The sequence below is a fragment of the Perca fluviatilis genome, chromosome 3 (genome assembly GCF_010015445.1).
Source record: "Perca fluviatilis chromosome 3, GENO_Pfluv_1.0, whole genome shotgun sequence".
In the NCBI taxonomy this organism is placed as follows: domain Eukaryota; kingdom Metazoa; phylum Chordata; class Actinopteri; order Perciformes; family Percidae; genus Perca; species Perca fluviatilis.
In genome coordinates this window covers 46,089,389-46,097,018 of record NC_053114.1, presented here as the reverse complement: position 1 = coordinate 46,097,018, position 7,630 = coordinate 46,089,389, and positions in this window count along the sequence as shown.

The window sequence follows — 7,630 nt, the reverse complement described above, 5'->3', positions numbered from 1 at the left end:
TAACAGCGCCACAGTTTAGCGCACCACGTAGAACACTCGGGAACCGCACGTGGCTGTCTGCACTGCTGCTTCGCGCTCAGTAGCCTAAGGAATATGGGTAGTTTTGCTGTATTCATTCAGTTAGAATGCTACGTGTTTTGTCTTTAGTCGACAAAATGTCCAAGAAATCTAAATCTTTTGTCTGGCTGCATTTTACAAAAAAAGACGACAAGACTGTGGAGTGCAAGCTATGCGGCCTAAAGCTAATTTACCATAGCTCAACGACCAATATGGCCTATCACCTAAAAGCGGTAAGCGATTTATACACGTGTCAGACAGCTGAGCTTGCTATGTCTAATGTCTAAAAGTTTATATATTTTATTGGTTATGTACTAGGCGCATCCCCAGGCCATGCCACAGGCGTCAGGAAGCACCCAGACGCAACTGGAGTTGGTCCATCCTCTGTCGTGCGAAGAGAAAGGAGGACATCACTAAGGGATTGTGCATTACATCGCCCAAGATATGAGGCCAGTAAACACAGTGGAAGGAGAGGGCTTTAAGAACATGTTTAAAATCGTCGAGCCAAGATATACTGTGCCAGCACGGGATACTGTAATGCGTGCGCTACGTTCTCGCGGGGTTTGATGGATCTCTAAATTAAATGTAAACCAGCTTACCCAATCCTCCCGAGGCTGTAAGCCCTTTGATGACTGATTTATCTTGATTACACGATTTCGTGGAATTACTTAAGGGATCCGTCAGTGGCCAGACGGGAGTTGGTTAGTGTGCAGGCCACACCCCTGCAAGCAGCGTGAATGCTTCAAAAGCAGACCCGTGTCGCTGCGACGGTGGAAAAGGGGCGCCACTTCGCCTTATTGGGCACTTCAAAAAGGGACACAAAGCAAAAACGGGTCTCAAAGAGAAACAGGTGTGCAGCAAAAAGCTCCTGGGTACCTAACTCATCCAGGATGTGGCCACCTCGTGGAATCCCACCTGCTTTATGTTGAGCTGATTGTTGAGCAGCGCTGGGTCACCGCTGCTCTTTATCGGGACCCCAATTACACCAAGAGAGGACAGCAGCACTTTGGACATGACAACAGAATATGTATTGAAGACATCACAGACGCTCTAAGCCCTTTATTACACTGGACTGAGCTGTTGTCGGAGGAGACTAACACATCCTCGTCTGGCGGCCTTCCCAATGCTTGAGAATCTGAAAATGTCATCTTGTCAGCCACAGATAATCTATAGCCCAACGGCGAAGATGAAACTTCTAAGCTTGGGTGTTTTTGAATCACGCTTCGGATCAGTGCTTCGAAACATCTGCGCTTCGGGATCTCGACAAAGTCAGTTTCGCGTCAGCCATCCCTATCTAAAATATAAGACATGTTTTCAGTTATTTCACACTTTTTTGCCTGTCGCTAATCAGCTGTCTGTTCCTCTGTCTGCAGTACTTCACCTGGATCGTCACTCTCACCTGCCTGGCTGTCGACTTCACTGCAGTGCATTTGGATCGGCACCAAACCCTGCCACCTTCCAGCCCCGCTCCCTGCTGACCAACTGGACCAAACCATTTCCACGTTCTATTCCAAATAAATAATAATAATAATAATAATAATAATAATAATAAATTGAATTTATATAGCGCTTTTCATGGACTCAAAGTCGCTTAAATACTCAGCTTGTACAACTACTTACCTTGTCCTGGTCTGCGTTTTGGGTTCCTGCACTGGACTAATCCTGACACAAATCAGACCCAGATCTGATTTTTTTTTTTTGGGGTTAAGTGACCAGGTCAGACCCAGATCTGATTTTTTTGGGGGTTAAGTGACCAGGTCAGACCCAGATCTGATTTTTTTTGGAGGGTTAAGTGACCAGGTCAGACCCAGATCTGATTTTTTGGAGGGTTAAGTGACGAGGTCAGACCCAGATCTGATTTTTTGGGGTTAAGTGACCAGGTCAGACCCAGATCTGATTTTTTTGGAGGGTTAAGTACCAGGTCAGACCCAGATCTGTTTTTTTTGGAGGGTTAAGTGACCAGGTCAGACCCAGATCTGATTTTTTTTGGGGGGGTTAAGTGACCAGGTCAGACCCAGATCTGATTTTTTTGGAGGGGTTAAGTGACCAGGTCAGACCCAGATCTGATTTTGGGGGTTAAGTGACCAGGTCAGACCAAGATCTGATTTTTTGGAGGGTTAAGTGACCAGGTCAGACCCAGATCTGATTTTTTTTGGGGGGGTTAAGTGACCAGGTCAGACCCAGATCTGATTTTTTTTGGAGGGTTAAGTGACCAGGTCAGACCCAGATCTGATTTTTTTTGGGGGGGTTAAGTGACCAGGTCAGACCCAGATCTGATTTTTTTTGGAGGGTTAAGTGACCAGGTCAGACCCAGATCTGATTTTTTTTGGAGGGTTAAGTGACCAGGTCAGACCCAGATCTGATTTTTTTTGGGGGGGTTAAGTGACCAGGTCAGACCCAGATCTGATTTTTTTTTTTTTTTGGGGGTTAAGTGACCAGGTCAGACCCAGATCTGATTTTTTTTTTGGGGTTAAGTGACCAGGTCAGACCCCAGATCAGATTTTTTTTTGGGGTTAAGTGACCAGGTCAGACCCAGATCTGATTTTTTTTTTGGGGGGGTTAAGTGACCAGGTCAGACCCAGATCTGATTTTTTGGGGGTTAAGTGACCAGGTCAGACCCAGATCTGATTTTTTTGGGGGTTAAGTGACCAGGTCAGACCCAGATCAGATTCTTTTTGGGGGTTAAGTGACCAGGTCAGACCCAGATCTGATTTTTTTTGGGGGGTTAAGTGACCAGGTCAGACCCAGATCTGATTTTTTGGGGGTTAAGTGACCAGGTCAGACCCAGATCTGATTTTTTTGGGGGGTTAAGTGACCAGGTCAGACCCAGATCAGATTTTTTTTTGGGGGTTAAGTAGACCAGGTCAGACCCAGATCTGATTTTTTTGGGGTTAAGTGACCAGGTCAGACCCAGATCAGATTTTTTGGGGGTTAAGTGACCAAGTCAGACCCAGATCAGATTTTTTTTGGGGGGTTAAGTGACCAGGTCAGACCCAGATCTGATTTTTTTTTGGGGTTAAGTGACCAGGTCAGACCCAGATCAGATTTTTTTTGGGGGTTAAGTGACCAGGTCAGACCCAGATCTGATTTTTTGGGGGTTAAGTGACCAGGTCAGACCCAGATCTGATTTTTTGGAGGGTTAAGTGACCAGGTCAGACCCAGATCTGATTTTTTTGGGGGTTAAGTGACCAGGTCAGACCCAGATCAGATTTTTTGGGGGTTAAGTGACCAGGTCAGACCCAGATCTGATTTTTTTGGAGGTTAAGTGACCAGGTCAGACCCAGATCTGATTTTTTGGGGGTTAAGTGACCAGGTCAGACCCAGATCAGATTTTTGGGGGTTAAGTGACCAGGTCAGACCCAGATCAGATTTTTTGGGGGTTAAGTGACCAGGTCAGACCCAGATCAGATTTTTTTTGGGGGTTAAGTGACCAGGTCAGACCCAGATCTGTTTTTTGGGGGTTAAGTGACCAGGTCAGACCCAGATCTGATTTTTTTGGGGGTTAAGTGACCAGGTCAGACCCAGATCAGATTTTTTGGGGGGTTAAGTGACCAGGTCAGACCCAGATCAGATTTTTTTTGGGGGTTAAGTGACCAGGTCAGACCCAGATCAGATTTTTTTGGGGGGTTAAGTGACCAGGTCAGACCCAGATCTGATTCTTTTTGGGGGTTAAGTGACCAGGTCAGACCCAGATCTGATTTTTTTGGGGGTTAAGTGACCAGGTCAGACCCAGATCTGATTTTTTTTGGGGGGGTTAAGTGACCAGGTCAGACCCAGATCAGATTCTTTTTTTGGAGGTTAAGTGACCAGGTCAGACCCAGATCTGATTTTTTTTGGGGTTAGTGACCAGGTCAGACCCAGATCAGATTTTTTTGGGGGTTAAGTGACCAGGTCAGACCCAGATCTGATTTTTTGGGGGTTAAGTGACCAGGTCAGACCCAGATCTGATTTTTTTGGGGGGGGTTAAGTGACCAGGTCAGACCCAGATCTGATTTTTTTTGGGGGGTTAAGTGACCAGGTCAGACCCAGATCAGATTTTTTTTTGGGGGGTTAAGTGACCAGGTCAGACCCAGATCTGATTTTTTTGGGGGTTAAGTGACCAGGTCAGACCCAGATCAGATTTTTTTGGGGGTTAAGTGACCAGGTCAGACCCAGATCAGATTTTTTTGGGGGTTAAGTGACCAGGTCAGACCCAGATCAGATTTTTTTGGGGGTTAAGTGACCAGGTCAGACCCAGATCTGATTTTTTTTGGGGGGTTAAGTGACCAGGTCAGACCCAGATCAGATTTTTTTTGGGGGTTAAGTGACCAGGTCAGACCCAGATCTGATTTTTTTTTGGGGGTTAAGTGACCAGGTCAGACCCAGATCCTGATTTTTGGGGGTTAAGTGACCAGGTCAGACCCAGATCTGATTTTTTTTTGGAGGTTATGTACCAGGTCAGACCCAGATCAGATTCTTTTTGGGGGTTAAGTGACCAGGTCAGACCCAGATCTGATTTTTTGGGGGTTAAGTGACCAGGTCAGACCCAGATCTGATTTTTTTGGGGGTTAAGTGACCAGGTCAGACCCAAGATCTGATTTTTTTGGGGGGGGTTAAGTGACCAGGTCAGACCCAGATCTGATTTTTTTGGGGGGGGGGGTTAAGTGACCAGGTCAGACCCAGATCAGATTTTTTTTGGGGGGGTTAAGTGACCAGGTCAGACCCAGATCTGATTTTTTTTTTTTTTGATTGATTGATTGATTTATTTATTAGACAGTAACAGAAATAAATGCATAACAAAATGCCAACACAGTGACATTGTACATTTATCAGAACTGTCGAGGATAACACAAGAAAGTTACAAACTTACTTCCATTGTGGTCCTCTTTCAATTAGGGGTGGGGGAAAAAATCCATACAGCATAGTATCGCGATATTTTTTGTGGCAATACTGTATCGATACACAGACGCCAAGTATCGATCTTTTATGACATATGTGTTGGTCAGTTTGTCTGCTTCACAATTCCCATTTTGCAGCAATAAAATTGAAGTGAGATGACCAAATATTGAAATGTGTCTTTTTAGATAAAACAGATGTTGACAAAATTGTCCTTTTTGGGACATCATTTGAAATTGGGGAAAATCTGAAGTTGGAAAAAAGGTAATACATTGCAATATATCGCAAAATATTGCAATATGTTTAAAATCGCAATAATATCGTATCGTGGCATAAGTATCGGGATGATATCGTATCGTGAGGCCTCTGGTGATTCCCACCCCTACTTTCAATGCGGTCGCAGTGTGAACAACCAAGGCGAACTTGATGCGACTTTTCCTTCAATCTACATCGACATTTGTCACAATTATGCGTCTCTCTCTGTGTGTGAAGCTATTCTCAACTCAGTCCCACCACTCCTGGCTTGGTCTCTGCATGCACACAGACCTCTGGAGTGAATTTGCAGCCATAACTCCTGCAAAAAGGCCAAAATAGCCAATTAGTCTCTCTTTCTCTTCATTCTTCTCCTCCTCAGCTCCTGATCGTTAATGTTACGGCTGCCAATTACACAAACGCTAAAGACATAAACGTGAAAACGCTGACTTCCTCCATAACCTCCCTAGCTTTAGTGCGACAGCGTGCTGCGTCTGATGTCATAGGTTTTGGTCTTTTTGTGCGTGCGGGTCAGTTCGAAAACGCAACCAGTTCCCACTGGAGTCTGATGTAGGACACGTTTTAAAAGGTCATGTGGACAGACAAACAGAAACATTGGATCTGAGTAAAAAATCAGATTTAAGCATTAAGACTTGCAGTGTGAACGTAGACTCTGTCTCTTTGTTTCTGTGTCTCTCTGTCTCTGTCTCTCTGTCTCTCTCTGTCTCTGTCTCTCTCTGTCTCTGTGTCTCTCTGTCTCTGTCTCTCTGTGTCTCTCTGTCTCTGTGTGTCTCTGTCTGTGTCTCTCTGTCTCTCTCTCTCTGTGTCTCTGTCTTTGTGTCTCTGTGTCTCTGTCTCTGTGTCTCTGTCTCTCTCTCTCTGTGTCTCTGTCTCTGTCTCTCTGTGTCTCTCTGTCTCTCTCTGTCTCTGTGTCTCTCTGTCTCTCTGTCTCTGTCTCTCTGTGTCTCTCTGTCTCTGTGTGTCTCTGTCTGTGTCTCTGTGTCCCTGTGTCTCTGTGTCTTTGTGTCTCTGTCTTTGTGTCTCTGTGTCTCTGTGTCTCTCTGTCTCTGTGTCTCTGCATCTCTTGTCTCTGTCTCTGTGTCTCTGTCTCTCTGTCTGTCTCTCTGTGTCTCTCTGTCTCTGTGTGTCTCTGTGTCTCTGTCTCTGTCTCTCTGTGTCTCTGTGTCTCTGTGTCTCTGTCTCTGTCTCTCTGTCTCCCTGTCTCTGTGTCTCTGTGTCTCTGTGTCTTCCTGTCTCCCTGTCTCTGTGTCTCCCTGTCTCTCTGTCTCTGTCTCTCTGTCTCTCTGTCTCTGTCTCTGTCTCTGTGTCTCTGTGTCTCTGTGTCTCTGTCTCTGTCTCTGTGTCTCTGTCTCTGTCTCTGTCTCTGTCTCTGTGTCTCCCTGTCTCTCTGTCTCTGTCTCCCTGTCTCCCTGTCTCTGTGTCTCTCTGTCTCTGTCTCTGTGTCTCCCTGTCTCCCTGTCTCCCTGTCTCTGTGTCTCTCTGTGTCTCCCTGTCTCTGTGTCTCCCTGTCTCTGTGTCTCCCTGTCTCTCTGTCTCTCTGTCTCTCTGTCTCTCTGTCTCTGTGTCTCTGTCTCTCTGTCTCTGTGTCTCCCTGTCTCTGTGTCTCTGTGTCTCTGTCTCTCTGTCTCTCTGTCTCTGTGTCTCCCTGTCTCCCTGTCTCTGTGTCTCTCTGTCTCTGTGTCTCTGTCTCTCTGTCTCTGCTGAGCCTCTCCTGGTGTCTCAGTTTCCCTTCGGCGCCGTCGGGCAGATCACCAAGAACACAATCTGTCGCTGAGCCGAGCGGCTGCCAGCGTCTGAATAAATCATCCCACTCCGCTAGAGGTGAATCTGTTTGATTTCATGTGTGACCCAAATAACAAGGCTTTCCCCTGTGTGTGTGTGTGTGTGTGTGTGTGTGTGTGTGTGTGTGTGTGTGTGTGTGTGTGTGTGTGTGTGTGTGTGTGTGTGTGTGTGTAGGTGCGTGCGTGCATGCGAGCAAGTGAATGGTTCAACATACATTTAAAAAATGTTGCTTTTTTCAACCTTTTTTGACCTTTACGTTGCTTTTTTTTGTCGCTTCCAGAGCACCGTATAAGTTGACGGTTAAATGAAGACACCAAAAGAGCTGGTTAAGATTAGAAAACTTTATAACTTCTTCCGGGACATGAACTCTGCTCCCCCCTCTTGAAAGCCCTGTGTTTTACAGTCCCTCCAGAAAAAAACACGATTATGCGATCGCATAATTCAACGCATAATCAAGTAAGTAAGTAAGTAAGCTTTATTTATATAGCACCTATCACAGATAGAATCACAAAGTGCTTCACAAGCAACGAATATAACAATTTAAAAAAACATCATACAAAACATAAAAAATGATAGCTCAGTCAACTGAAAGCTTGTCTGAATAGTCGTGTCTTCAGCTGTTTTTTAAAAGAACAGCCGAAGT